Source organism: Gossypium hirsutum, chromosome A02, assembly GCF_007990345.1.
Source record: "Gossypium hirsutum isolate 1008001.06 chromosome A02, Gossypium_hirsutum_v2.1, whole genome shotgun sequence".
NCBI classification, from domain to species: Eukaryota; Viridiplantae; Streptophyta; class Magnoliopsida; order Malvales; family Malvaceae; genus Gossypium; species Gossypium hirsutum.
Genome location: NC_053425.1, coordinates 50,850,821 through 50,866,134, shown reverse-complemented (window position 1 = coordinate 50,866,134; position 15,314 = coordinate 50,850,821). Strand labels below are relative to the sequence as shown.

Genomic DNA, 15,314 nt, shown 5'->3' with positions numbered 1-15,314 from the left:
GGTCATCAAGGTGCACATGAGGAAATGTTAGATTAATTGTATTAAATTGCTCAATGTGATTAAAAATGCGTATGACCATTTTGTAATTGAGCTAAAGGTGGCCATATGACCTATCAAACTCCTTGTCATATTCGGCCATAAGCTAGCATAATGAGACTTTAATAAGTTGAATTTGTTTGAATTAGCTCAAGAGCTTAGAGGACCAAAGTTGGATAAGGGAAAGGAAAAAGTGATTGAATAGCCGCCGAAATCGTTCGACAACATCCGAGGTAAGTTTTCGAGTAATGAAACTTAGATTATGATTCGATTAGATCAGGTTTTAAGCAAATTAATATCATGCTCTTGTATGTAGCTATTGAGCCGAAAATGATAATGCTTGATAAGTGACTTGTGTTTGAATTCTAGTTATGAAAATGAAATATAGATGTGTCATGAATTACTGATATGTGCATGGATATTCGGATGGTAACCGGGCTAAGTCCCGAAGGCATTTGTGCTAGTGACTAATTCTGGGCTAAGCTCCGAAGGCATTTGTGCGAGTTACTATATACGGGCTAAGTCCCGAAGGCATTTGTGCGAGTTACTATAACCGGGATAAGTCCCGAAGGCATTTGAGCAAGTAGTTATATTCGGCAAAATCCCAAAGATGCTTGAGTTTGGAAGTGAGCGATCTTGCTGTAAATTTCAATTAATACGCTCATAAAAATCCAAACGATGAGGTATGTTTCGTATATGCATCGAAAAAGTCGATTCGTTTTAAATAGTATTCGTTCAATTGATTAACGAATTTTTGGCCTTTAGTGAGGTTTGATACCTTGTGAATGAATATATTGATTGAAGCGTGAAGTAAGTATGTTTATGAGAATGTGCATATATGAAGTTATCCATTTAGCCATATGAATGTTATACCTTAGCCGAAACTAATTTCATTATTTTTCTTTGATTCTCTGTTTTATAGATTTTGGTTCGTCAGCTATCGGGCTCGGGATTGTCGAAGTCGAAGTCGTCCACACTATCAAAGCCCTTTTGGTACACTTTTGGTTGAACTCTGAAAATGGCATGTATAAGACTACCCTTTTTGTCGTTGGTCATGTACCCTTTGGTTTTGTATAAATTTGGATAGCCATGCGAAAATGACTTATATATATATACTTTGAGCATAGCATTATAATCGTTTTGTATGTTGTTCATTGAGGGGTATGGAAATGTTTGGTAACAATTAGCCATTGGAATGGTTAATCAAGATCATTTTGGTGCTTTGTATGACAAATTCTAGTTGATTCATGGAAAACCATGAAATAGGTAAAGTTCACCTTAAAAACAGATGCTGACAGCAGCAGTGGTGTGGATTTGAAAAATCACTAAAAATAGTAGGAATGGAATTAAATAGTGAATAAATTATGTAATCGAACCTTGATGAATCTACTTTCATATGGAAGAAACGAAATGATCATATGAGTCGTATTTTAGGAGATATTTAAGTTTTTGTAGAACAGGGCCAGAGCAATTTCTGGATCCCCTGATCTGACTTTGGTAATTCACTATAAATTAACCAGAGATAATTAGAGTTCATGCAATACATTTATAGATTCCTTTTTGAGTGTAGTTTCGTTAGAAATAAACGGCATAAGTAATGAAGCTTTGTACAGGAAGATACATAAGTTGTAATGCATGAAGGTCAGTGCAGTCGAACCCTGAAACAGGGGAGACTTTAACTAATAAACTGTACTAATTTGCTTGACCAAAAATTCTAGAAATAAATTTGTAGATGTATATATGAGTATAGTTTCAGGTAAAATTTACAAAACTGGTTTTCGAGTTTTGGAACTCAAGATAGGATTTTTAAGGTAACAATGACGCAGTTAGCCAGCTTGTCTGGAAAATTTTTTGTTTGGACTGTGAAAATCAATGAAATAAGTCCGTAAATACCTCGTGTTCAACTCCAGAAACGGTCTCGGATACGGGGTGTTACAACAGCTCTGTCGGGATCCATTTACTTTATGAAAACACATTTCAAATGTCAGAAGTCATCACACTATCGCAGTATATAATTATGTCATGTATAGCTACACTCACACAAGCTACGTTAGTCCTAGAACCGACTAAATCGTAGCTCTAATACCAATAAAATGTAACACTCCTAACCCATATCTGTCGCCGGATTAGAGTTACAAGATATTACCAGTCAAAAACACAATTTTAAACGATCATGTACACACCCTTATATTAACTTTTAAAAATAAACAATCGTTAATTAATTTCAATAGTCGATTTAATTACTAATACCATAGAGCTGAATATACATTTAATTCAAACTCATAATACATGCATATATACAGACTTCATTAAACTTTAGTCACATACTGTAACCATATGCAATTGGATTACACAAAATGTGCTACTTATTATCATTTGAGCAAAATCATATCAAATTCGGCATTCATTTAATATTAAGTTAAACGCTTAATCACCGCATAAAACACATATAATTATTATAATTTATTATTGTACATGCCATTATTCACCTAGTCATTCTCCAAGACAAGTTCGTTCTTAACTATTACTCACTCACAGTTCAAATCAATTAACTTACAATTCTATATACTTCAAATGTTTAAATCATTATATATATTATATAATATAATATACCAACATTTAATATGCTACAGTTGGATACAAACATACTATAACCACCTATGTTAATCACATTTACTGAACTACGATATAACATAAATTAATGATTCCATATAACATACCCAACTTGTCACTATTGGATCGAAACATTAATTAGCTACCACAACCGAATTTAAACAGCTTAAACCCATCCAAAAACATGCATGCATGATTCAACTAGTTGATCGAAAATACTTATTAACTAAAGGAGATTATTTCTATAATTTCGAAACATTAACCACATATAGACATATACAGAACGTAAATATTACATACTATGTATCAAATATATTAAGTCAATTTATCATATACAAAAATATTTATACAAGCAATGCTAAGTTACAAATAAATCATAACCTTCTTATTCAATTCCATCTTATAACCGAATATACCAATATATTATTGAAATAGTTTCAAACTAATTCATGTATGTTTACCTATTCAAAACCTTGACCGAATCAGTTTAACATGCTATGAAAATGTATACACACAATGATCATTACACCATCCATTTCTAAATTTACCAACCATTATCAAACCATTACTAACACATATAGCGTCTATCATATGAATCATTCTTGCTTAGCATATTGCATTATAACCAAAAGTAAACTAAAACCATAATCCAAAAACACAACCAAAATTATCAAAACCAAGATCACAAAACATTATAACTAAGCCCACAAAAAATCAAACCTAAACATAAAAAGCAAGCCATTTTCGCATGGCTAATATACAAACATATTCAAAATAATTAATCCCAAAGCTAGTCTATACATGCCATAATTTAAGTTTAGCTTATAAGGTACCAAAATAGTAGATAGTGCGATCAATTTGGTTGACTATAACACCTGTAATCTGTATCTGTCATCAGAACAGGATCATAAGGCATTACAGAATGGAACACAATTTCGAATAATTAAATAAAACATTTATATAATCGCATGAATATTTCTCGAAAATTGACTAAGATTTAAATCAAAAGCTATTACAACTCTTAATTTGAACATTTCATATCATCGATATATTTGGGTATATCGTTCACATGTGTTAATAGCATACATATCACAAGAACAATTTCATATATGTGGCACAAGTAAAATAATAGTTGATACGAATCTCTAATATATATATATCACACATCATTACCAAATAATATTAACTTTCGGTTACAAATAAACTCCATTTTCTAGTCCATTCGACTAATATAAATGATTTATACAAATTGCGAACTTATATATATATGACCAGTACATTTACATAAATAATCACACTTATGAAGATTTAAACGCACATATTTCTATATGGTTGATATTGTAATATGCATTACTAAATTCATGCGTATCACATCAACATTACTGCAATCATATTTAAATGGAAGTACACATGCATGACTTTAATTAAACCCAACATATTATATGCCCATCTCATATATTAGAATTCCTACTAATTAAATCATATATAGTCTATTTCTAAATTTTCATGAACATAAATGCCGAAATACAATTGAACAAAACACCTCATTCAAGTTGATCAACTATCCAATCATGAAAACAATTATCCACAAACCATTCGTACATTTACATTTTACGAAATAAATAATATATCATTATGAGCTTTAACCCTTTTCAAAATCCAATCTTGAATCCAAAAAAAAATACCAAGCCATAAGTATTACCCTATTAAATAAAAAACATTTTTTTACTAAGTTCATGAGCATATTTCACCTATGAATTATCATAGTCGAAACAACCACAAACCTTTTAAAACCACTGCTCCTTGTCCAAACATCCAACATTTACCTCATATAATGAGCATACACAACATGCAACTTATAACCATAATTAACATAGAACATGCCCATCATATTTAAATTCAAACATATTAATTAGCCAATTTCGCATGGCTTTATACACAACCAAAATTCATCATCCCAAAACACACTTTAGCCTATACATGCCATAATTCGAATTTAACTTATAAAGGTACCCAAAATAGTAGATAGTGTGATGAACTTCACAGACGATCCCCGAGCTTGTAACTTGATTTTCAAAATCTATAAAACAAACAAATATGCACACAGTAAGCTATTATAGCTTAGTAAGTCATAAGCAAATAGTAGACCTAACAAAGTATTTAACTCAATTAGGCTAACCAATATTTATAGTAACTATACACCATTAGTTCAACTTATTACTTGAAAATATATCTATATATATATACATTCGTACATGAACATCATCTTGGCCGAATAGTCAAATAACCAAATTGTCTATTTATCAGACAACTTTCCAACAACTTGTTTTTACCTTATCGAATACACATATTCCTTTATATACAAGTTCAAGAGTCAAAATATCACAATAAGTAATTACATTCCTTACTTGGCCGAATACTCACCTGAACAATTAAGCATATTAATAGTCAACTTCCCAACACAACTAGTTATAACATAATCATGCCTATATAAACTTTTTATTCATTAGTTCGAAAATCATAACATAATATCACACATTTATATATCACCATCAAGGCCAATCACCCTTAATCACACACTTACACATAATTACGAATCATTTCATGATACTCAACTTATATAACTACAGAACCGAATACACATATATACCTCACTTAAATTCATTATCATCGATTATACATGAATAAAACTAATATCAAGTACAAACTTACCTTATCATTAATAGTCAATAGACTAATTCGTACTTGACCGTTTAACTCATATTTCATACTCGTACACAATTTACCTTTGCCCGATAAACCATTCAGAATTGGATAGGACACTCGGATAATCACATCAATTGTACAAAGCCAACATCCCAAACGTGGTCTTACATGTAGCCACATATCGATGACACTGTCCCAGACAGGATCTTACTCGTAAACACATATCAGAATTACAAATCGATCCCATGGACTTACTTGCACACATATATCGGAATCCTATGTCATGACATATGTATCCTATCTATTCCTAAGGTTCATACAGGGCTTTCAGACGTCGTATCTAGGTCGAATCAAACTTAGAAATGTCATAGCCAAATTTAACATATTTGGCCTTAACATAATTTAAATATAACATTTCATAACAGCATGTAATTATAACATTATACTATCAATAAACACGTCTATTTGCTTATAAACTTATCTCGGACGATGCAAAATGGAGTCAGATAGCTAGTCGACAATTTTCGTTTTTCCCCGATCCAAATTCGATTTCTTTGGTTCTTGATCTAAACATATTCAAATTAAGCTCATTCAAACATATTTTCATTCAATTTAGTCCAAAAACACGTAAATGGGTAAATCACCATTTTATCCCTGACATTTACAATTTTCACAATTTAGTCCCTATTTCACAAAACACAGAATACGCAAAATTTCCCTATACTTATGTTGGGCTGAATTTTACCCACTCTCAAACAAGTCCATATATTCAATTTATTTCACATTTTAGTCTCTCAAATTATTATTTTTTCAATTAAGTCCTAATTACTCAAAATCATAAAAAAATCCAATACGAAACATGTTAATCTAAAACATATCTTTCATTTTTCATCATCAAACAACAAAAATCACAAGTTATCAACAATGGCACAACTCAAAATATTCATCAAAATAAAAAAATTAAAGCATGGATTTTGTAGTACTCGAAGCAACGATCTCAAAAACGTAGAAATTATAAAAAACTGAGCTAAACTCGTACCTTAATCAAGCTTGAATACTACCGAACCCTAACTTGTTTTTCTTTTTCTTTCTTCTTTAAGTTTCAGCCAAGAGAAAAAGGTAATATGAAAACCTTATTTTAATTTGATATAAGTTATAAGATACAATAACATATAATAACATTTTATTTAATTACTTATTTAACCTTAATAATATTATAACAAAGCTATATAACATATGCCTAGTACCGTCCACTTATTCTTTTAATGGGTAAATTGCAACTTTAAGGCTTCCATTTAAAAATCCAAGTACAATTTAGCCCTTTTTAGAAATCCACTAAATTTTCATTTTACGCGATTAAGTCCTTTTATTTAATCGGACACCTAAATGACAAAATTAAATCACGAAATTTTCACAGATATAAATTCACACAAAATAAACACAGAAAATAAATTTTAATTATTTTTCTGACTCGGATTCGTGGTCCCGAAACCACCGTTCCGATTAGGGTCTAAATCGGGCTGTTACACTGACAGTCCCCGAGCTTGTGGCTTGACTCCAAAATCTATAAAACAGAGTAACATAACACACAGAGTAAGCTATCATAGCTTAGCAAGCCATAAGCAAATAAACAATCTAGTAATATAACCAATTCATTTTAAATTTAACCGAATTATACTAGAATAAGTATGCTTAGTCTCAACCAACACATTTTAAATATACTAGAATAAGTATGCTTAGTCTCAACCAACCAATTTCATACATGATATTTCGTTTTTATACAAAATTCCAACCTTGGCTGAATGCCTATATAACCAATATAAGTAATTCACATTTCACTTACAAAGCCAAGATATCATTAAATAATCAAACATACTTATACTCATAAACACCACTCAAGCATCATAATATATCATCATGTACACATTACCTAAATGGCCGAATACACATGGTTACATCAATAAACATATCACATATCATTTCGAAGACAATCACAATATATATATACTTTATCAAGTTCAATTACAATTTTATAATTACACATTCCATATTTACCTTATAAGTCATTTGTATCAAACATTAAATACTTACTTACCTTACCTTGAATAGGTAACAAGTTAATCCATACCTGGCATATAGCTCATTTTACACATTCAAACATAGCTTATCTTTGCCCAACGAACCATTCAGAATCGGATAGGACACTCGGATAATCACACAAATCGTACAATGCCAACGTCCCAGACGTGGTCTTACATGTAGCCACATATCGATGCCACTGTCCCAGATAGGGTCTTACTCGTACACACATATCGAAATCACATATCGATGTCATGGTCTTACTCGCACACATATATCGGAATCCTATGTCATGACATATGTATCCTAACTATTCCTAAGGTTCATACAGGACTTTCGGACGTCGTAACTCGGTCGAAACGATTGCATGGACATAGTTAACATGCTTACACATTCAGCATTAGCACATATTAATTCATATATTTCATATCAGCATGTACACTTTACATTTAATTAAAATTAAGTATGTCTATTTGCTTATAAATTACCTCGGACAACGAAAAATCGGTACGGATCGACTAGTCGACAACTTTCATTTTTCCTCGATCCAAATCCGATTTCTTTGGTTCTTGATCTAAACATATTCATATTAAGCTCATTCAAACATTTTTTCATTCAATTTAGTCCAAAAACACATAAATAGGAAAATTACCATTTTACCCTTGACATTTACAATTTTTACAATTTAGTCCCTATTGCACAAAACACAAAATATTCAAAATTTCAAGATACCCAGTTTGGCCGAATATTTCTAGTGTTCATACAGGCCCATATATTTCATTTATTTCACATTTTAAATTATTATTTTTGAAATTTAGTCCTAATTACTCAAAATCATAGAAAACTCTAATACAAAATATGTTAATCTAAAACATATCTTTCATATTTCATCATCAAACAACAAAAATCACAAACTATCAACAATGGAATAACTCAAAATATTCATCAAAATAAAAAATTAAAGCTTGGGTCTTGAAGATTACTAAGCAACGATCTCAAAAACGTAGAAATTATCAAAAACTGAACAAAAGCGAACCTTGATTGAGCTTGGCAAAGTGCCGAACCCTAGCTCTTGTTCTTTCTTTTTCTTTTGTTTATATTCGATGCAAGAACAAAGAAAATAATATTATTATGGCTTATTTTATGATATATTAACATATACATTAACTTATTACTAATTTACCTAATTAACCTTAATGAAATAATAATAAAATTATTTAACATATGTTCATTACCGTCTAAACATCATGTTAATGGAATATTTTCAACATAAATACCCCAAATTAGGAAACCATTAGTAATTCGGCCCTTATACAAGTTACCACCTAATTTTTATTTTACGCGATTAAGTCCTTTTATTTAATCGGACACTCAAACAAAAAAATTGAATCACGAAAATTTCACAAATATAAATTCACACAAAATAAACACAGAAAATAATTTTTAAATTTTTTTCTGACTCGAATTCGTAGTCCCGAAACAACCGTTCTAATTAGGGTCTAAATCGGGTTGTTACAAGAGCACCATTAGCAGAAGCGTCAACTACCATCCTCGTGTGGGCATTGAGACCATTATAAAACGTCTTAAGTTGGATGCAATGTTGAGGACACTTCCGTAATAATTCTTTGTACCTTTCCCATGCCTCATACAAGGACTCATCATCCATTTATTGGAAAGTAGTGATCTCGTTCCTTAACTTAGCATTCTTGCTAGGTGGGAAATACTTCATGGGGAATCTTTCTGCTAAGTCTTGCCATGTGGAAATTGAATTTGGTGGCAATGAGTTCAACTAGGCTCGGGCTCTGTCCTTTAGTGAATATAGGAATAGCTTCAATCGTAATGCATCTTCGGGTACTCCAACTAACTCGAAAGAATCATTCATCTCTATAAACAGTCTTAAGTGAAGATGAGGATCTTCAGTAGGCATTCCATTGAATTGGTCCACTATCTGAAGCATTTGGAACATGACTGGCTTCGATTTTGGGTCTTCTAATACCCCAATTAAGATCATGAAACATTGACATAGCATACTGTCTTAAAGCTCTATCCCTATCATCAGCAATAAGGATAGGATTTTGAGCAGGGTTTGCTCAAATCACCCGGGGAGTACGAAAATGTACAACGATCTGAGACGTCAGTTTTGGTGGCATGGTATGAAACGAGACATTTCCGATTTTGTTTCGAAGTGTTTAATATGTCAGCAAGTGAAGGCGGAACATCAAGTGCCTACAGGTTTACTTCAGCCGATCATGATACCTGAATGGAAATGGGATCGAGTCATGATGGATTTTGTATCTGGGTTGCCAGTGTCGGCAAGTAAGAAGGATACAATTTGGGTTGTTGTCGATAGACTGACTAAGTCGGCTCATTTTATCCCCGTACGTACGGATTTTTCATTGGATAAACTGGCTGAATTGTATGTTTCTCAGATTGTGAGATTACACGGGGTACCAATTTCTATTGTGTCGGATAGAGATTCGAGATTCACCTCACGATTTTGGAAGAAATTGCAAGAAGCTTTGGGCACCAAGTTGCATTTTAGCACCGCTTTTCACCCCCAAACCGATGGTCAATCCGAGCGGATAATTCAAATACTCGAGGATATCTTGAGATGCTGCATCCTTGAGTTTAGTGGTTCATGGGAACGGTATTTGCCTTTGATTGAATTTGCTTACAACAATAGTTTTCAGTCAAGTATTAAGATGACACCTTACGAGGCTTTGTACGGTCGAAAATGCCGTACGCCATTGTTTTGGATCGAGCTCGGTGAAAGTAAAATTTTCGGGGTGGATTTGATTAAAAATGCTGAACAAAAAGTAAGAATAATTCGTGAGAGTCTAAAGGCAGCATCAGAACGTCAGAAGTCATACGCGGATTTAAAACAAGGAGATATTGAGTATCAGGTGGGAGACAAAGTGTTTCTTAAGGTGTCGCCTTGGAAAAAGATACTCAGATTTGGCTGTAAGGGCAAATTGAGTCCGAGATTCATTGGGCCGTATGAGATCTCCGAATGAGTTGGCCCAGTTGCATATAGGTTGCTTTTACCCCCTGAACTCGAAAGGATCCACAATGTTTTTCAAGTTTCGATGCTTCGACGTTACAGATTTGATCCTTCACACGTAATAAACCCCTCCGAGGTCAAAATTCAAGCTGATATGAGTTATGAAGAAGAACTGATTCGTAACCTAGCTCGTGAAGTGAAAGAGTTGCGAAACAAAAGGGTTCTGTTAGTGAAAGTGTTATGGCTCAAACACGGAATGGAAGAAGCTACTTGGGAACCTGAGAACTCTATGAAAGAACGATACCCAAACCTAATTACCGGTAAGATTTTCGGTGACGAAAATTTCTTAAGTGGGGGAGAGTTGTGACAGCCCTAAATTGACCCTAGTCGGAAAGTGGTTTCGGGACCACTAAACCGAGACATAAAAAAATAATTAACCGTCCTAGTTGATGCTCATTATATGTACTTATGCATGTGTGAAAATTTCATGTTTGAATTTTGTTAATTGTAAGTGAATTTTAGTAAATAGGACTTATGTGAGAAAATTTAGAAATGTGCTAGGCAAATGTAAAGTGGCCTATTAATGCATGTTATAGAAATGGTGGGTTTGCATGTCAAATTGCCCAATATTTGAGCTAGTGGCTGGCCATGCTATGAGTGGAAACATGTCACAAACATGTTATGTTAGTGATGTATGTTAGGAACAATAAAATAAGGAGTATGGGTAATAAAGAAATGGAAAAAGGAAAGAATGTGTGTGATTGTTCCTTCCCCTCCCCATTGCCGTGAATGTAAGAAAGAAAACAAAAAAAAAGTGTCCATCTTTTTTTCATTTCTCTTGGCCGAATGTTCTAAGGAAGAAAGAAAAACAAGTTGTGTTCTTTGGTTCTTCTTGGCCGAATTGAAAGGAAGAAGAAGGGAGTGAAGCAATCGGTCATCTTAGGTCACTATTAAGGTAAGGAAGTTTGTACTAGCTCTTGAAATTTTAGTTGATATTGAGTGAGTTATCAAGAGATTTTTGTAAACCATGTTGAAATTTTGATTTTGGGGGTGAGTATGGTTTTCGGCTATAAAAGATTAATAAGGGTGATGGTTGTGTTTCATGCTAAAGTTAGATGAATAATGGTAGTTTGCTTACATCTTGATATCTATGAGTTCCTTTCTTAGTTCTACCATAGACCCACGAAGTATATGTTTATTTGGTGTTGTTGGAGGTTTATGATAGAAGCTAATGAGTGAGAGTTTGATAGGTACTATGAGGTTAAACTTCATGAGATTGTAAGCTTGTAAGTTGGATGATGAAATTCATGCTTTGTGAAGGTAAATGGTGTAGAAGGAGCATTCGGCCATGAAAAAAAAAAGAAAATTTATGATGAATTAAGTTGGAAGCTATTATAATGTACTTGTGCATTCGGGTATGGGATGAAAATATATGAGATGGTTATAATCAGCCTTGTGATTCGGCTCTTGCATATATATATTTGCACATGATGTATTGGTATGATATATATATATCATCTCAAGGTATATGTTTATATATGGTGGTGTTTTAGTTATGGAGTAAATGATGGATGCGTATTGAGTTATAATATGTAATGCATTAGTTAGTCAAATGTATGTCATTTATATGTGGTACTAAGTATATAATTGGCCTCAACATAGACATGCATATTCGGCCACATGAGATGGATTGGCGTTGCATGTATTCGGTTAGAGGCAAGCATATTGATGCTTTTATCTTGGCTTAGACAATCGGCTAAAAGGAAGTGTGGGATAATATGTCGGGTTGATTCATGATTTCATATGTATGTGACTTTAATGTCTAATGAATATATATGGGCTAAGTACCTTGAGTTCCTCTTTTCGATGCTCAAATGATTAAATCAATTTATTTGTTAAATTAAGCTCAAGAGCAAAGGGGAACTAGATCCGATAAAGGGAAGGAAAAAGTGGTCGAATAGCCATCGAAATCGTTCGACGACATCCGAGGTAAGTTTTTGAGTAATAGAACTTAGATTATGATTTGATTAGATCATGTTTTAAGCAAATCAAAATCATGCTCTTTGTATGTGGCTATTGAGCCGAAATTCCAAGTGTGATAAGTGTCTTGTGTTTGAGCTTTGGTAATGAAAATGAAATACGGATGTGTCATGATTTATTGATATATGTGCTTGGTTATTCGAATGATATCCGGGCTAAGTCCCGAAGGCTTTTGTGCTAAGTGACTATATCCGGACTAAGATCCGAAGGCATTTGTGCGAGTTACTAATTTCGGGCTAAGCCCGAAGGCATTGGAGCGAGTTACTAAATCCGGGTTAAGTCTCGAAGGCATTTGCGCGAGTTACTATAACTGTAACAGCCCAAAATTTACCCTAGTCGGGAAGTGGTTTCGGGACCACAAAACCGAGTTATGAAGATAATTAATTGTTATATTCTATGTTTATTATGTGTGTACATGCATATGTGGAAGTTTCATGCCTTAATTTTTCCAATTGCATGAGGAATTATTAAATAGGGATCAACATGAGACATGGTGAAAAATGATAGGTTAATTTTAAAGGGGCTTATTAGTGCATGTCAACACAAAGGTGGACTTGCATGTCAAATTGCCCAATTTTCCTTATAGTGGCCGGCCAAGGTGGGTTGATGATGGGCAAAATATTTGTTGAAATTGATATTGGGTTATGGGATTTAATAAATAAAAGAAAAGAATGAAAATGTGATGAAAAAAAAAGGGGGCTTCATTCTTGTCTTCTTGGCCGAATTGAAGGAAGGAATAGGGGCAAAGAACTTTCAGCCACTTGAATGTTTAATAAGGTTAGTATATTGTGTTAAAGTTGTGAAATTTTAGCTTGTTTTAGGTTAATTATCATGGTTCTTACTTAGACCATGCTAATTCTTTTTAAAAAACTTTGATGGATGGATGGACCATTCGGCTATGGCTATTAAAGAAGGAATTTGATTATTTCCTTTAAGTTTTGATGGATAAAGAAACAAAAGGTTGTTGATGGAAGGAGTTAATGTGTTAAGAGATTATATGAAACTTATTCATGTTTATATATGTTATATGCATTGAAAATGGTTGATGATTTTGGAAGTGATTAGATTGAATCGGCCATGGTATATCCATAAACCCGATTTATGCTTGTTATGTGGTGGAAATTAAGGGTTAAATGTATGAAATTTGGTGTATATTAACTATAGGTAATCACATACATAAGGTCAAATTTAATTTGGTATATTCGGCCATATAGGTGTATATGTTTGTGATACTATTTTTGTTAACTCTTGATAACCGATTAAGGGAGTAATATGTTGAGTTGATTCATGATGTTGTATATTAGAATCAAAAATACTCAAGACTAGGTTACCATAATAGCGATAATGCATTCGGCCTTGAAGCATTAATCGAATATGGTTAAGGTTTTGATATTTTGAACAAGGATAATTGTGAAATGGAGTGAAAACCGTTAAATTATACATAAGTATCCAGCAAGAAAATTAAACTACTAAATGTGTTTATTATAGATCAAGACATCAAAGGGAGAGAATCAAGCAAAGGCAAAGAAAAGATCATCGAGTAGCCGAGTTGGAACCGTCTTACCCAACATAAAGTAAGTCATTAAGCATATAGTTGGTATTAATTCAAATGGTCATAACGTTTATGTAATGATGCTGAATGGAATGAATAAATATATATATATGCATGTACGTATGTGGTGATGAAAGTGTTGAATGAAAAGAAAAGAGGTGAGATGTATTGAGTTGTTGATCTCGGCACTAAATGTGCGGGTATAAACATTTATGACCATGAGATTGGCGCTAAGTGTGCGGGTTTAAATTGTGCAGCACTAAGTGTGCGAATTGAATATGTAGCACTAAGTGTGCGAGTTTGACTATGTAGCACTAAGTGTGCGAGTTGACTATGTAGCACTAAGTGTGCGAGTATGATTATGTAGCACTAAGTGTGCGAGTTGATTATATAGCACTGAGTGTGCGGACTTAATAAATATTCTTGAATCATTATGGACACTAAGTGTGCGACACTATTGAGTCGATCACGGATAGCGGATCGGGTAAGTATCTTGAGTTCATGGCTAATAGGTGCTATGTTTATATTTGGAGTTGAGCTTGGTAAGTTGAACCTATGTGACAAATATACTTGAAGTCACGTTCATAAGATTTATCGTGGAATGGGTGAAAGGCTGTTTAGTTGTATGATTGTAACGAAAATAAAATGATTTATGAAAATGCCTCGAATATTCTATTGATGAGTATATGGAATGTGAATGCATGATTTGGTATGAGATTGAACCGATAGGTCGGAGGAACTATGGTATGGTTCGGTATGGATGGAGTAACTAGCCTCGTTCCATTTTGTTTCCTCTTGTGTAATGTTATTAATGGATGGTAGTGTATTGCTTATGACTTACTGAGTTATAAACTCACTCGGTGTTTCCTTGTCACCTATTCTAGGTTTCTTGGACTCGCTCTTTTTGCGTGGTCAGGCCGTCATCGAAGTCATCACACCGGATAGCAAGTTTTGGTACTTTCTTCTTAGTTGGCTTAGGAGAACATTTCGGCATGTATAGGCTATTATGTTGTGTTTGACTTTGGTATGTAATCTTTTAGCCATGCGAAAATGGCATAAATGTTCGGTTGGGCTTGGATTCATAACGTTAGGTCGCAAATCTTGATAATTCGACCTTTTTATGCCATACGTCATGGTTGATTATTTTGGTGTTAAAATTCATGATATGGCAATAGTGTTGTAACAGCCCAAAATTTACCCTAGTCGGGAAGTGGTTTCGGGACCACAAAACCGAGTTATGAAGATAATTAATTGTTATATTCTATGTTATTATGTGTGTAATGCATA

General features: G+C 33.3%; 1 non-coding gene across 1 annotated transcript; it reads left to right on the top strand.

Annotated features, from left to right (window-relative positions):
• The first annotated feature begins 9,026 nt into the window (after nucleotides 1-9,026).
• On the top strand, nucleotides 9,027-9,133 carry LOC121216714 (small nucleolar RNA R71). The gene has a single exon (XR_005912891.1). It is a non-coding gene; the product is annotated as a small nucleolar RNA R71 (small nucleolar RNA).
• Nucleotides 9,134-15,314: the final 6,181 nt, after the last annotated feature.